Below are 930 nucleotides of genomic sequence, written 5' to 3'. Positions count from 1 at the left end.
CAATGCTCTACTTTCCGGCTACCCGGATAAAGCACTAAATAAACTTCAGTTAGTGCTAAATACGGCTGCTAGAATCCTGACTAGAACCAAGAAATTTGATCATATTACTCCAGTGCTAGCTTCCCTACACTGGCTTCCTGTTAAGGCAAGGGCTGATTTCAAGGTTTTACTGTTAACCTATAAAGCGTTACATGGGCTTGCTCCTACCTATCTTTCCGAGTTGGTCCTGCCGTACATACCAATACGTACGCTCACGGTCACAAGACGCAGGCCTCCTAATTGTCCCTAGAATTTCTAAGCAAACAGCGGGAGGCAGGGCTTTCTCCTATAGATCTCCATTTTTATGGAACAGTCTGCCTACCCATGTGAGAGACGCAGACTCGGTCTCAACCTTTAAGTCTTTACTGAAGACTTATCTCTTCAGTAGGTCATATGATTGAGTGTAGTCTGGCCCAGGAGTGTGAAGGTGAACGGAAAGGCTCTGGAGCAACGAACAGCCCTTGCTGTCTCTGCCAGGCCGGTTCCCCTCTCTCCACTGGGGTTCTCTGCCTCTAACCCTGTTACAGGGGCTGAGTCACTGGCTTGCTGGTGCTCTTTCATGCCGTCCCTAGGAGGGGTGCGTCACTTGAGTGGGTTGAGTTACTGACGTGATCTTCCTGTCTGGGTTGGCGCCCCCCTTGGTTTGTGCTGTGGTGGAGACCTCTGTGGGCTATACTCGGCCTTGTCTCAGGATTGTAAGTTGGTGGTTGAGGATATCCCTCTAGTGGTGCGGGGGCTGTGCTTTGGCAGAGTGGGTGGGGTTATATCCTTCCTGTTTGGCCCTGTCCGGGGTTTCTTCGGATGGGGCCACAGTGTCTCCGGACCGCTCCTGTCTCAGCCTCCAGTATTTATGCTGCAGTAGTTTATGTGTCGGGGGGCTGGGGTTAGTTG

This window comes from Coregonus clupeaformis, unplaced genomic scaffold (genome assembly GCF_020615455.1).
Source record: "Coregonus clupeaformis isolate EN_2021a unplaced genomic scaffold, ASM2061545v1 scaf0223, whole genome shotgun sequence".
Taxonomy (NCBI): Eukaryota; Metazoa; Chordata; class Actinopteri; order Salmoniformes; family Salmonidae; genus Coregonus; species Coregonus clupeaformis.
Note: the sequence above shows the minus strand (reverse complement) of the source record.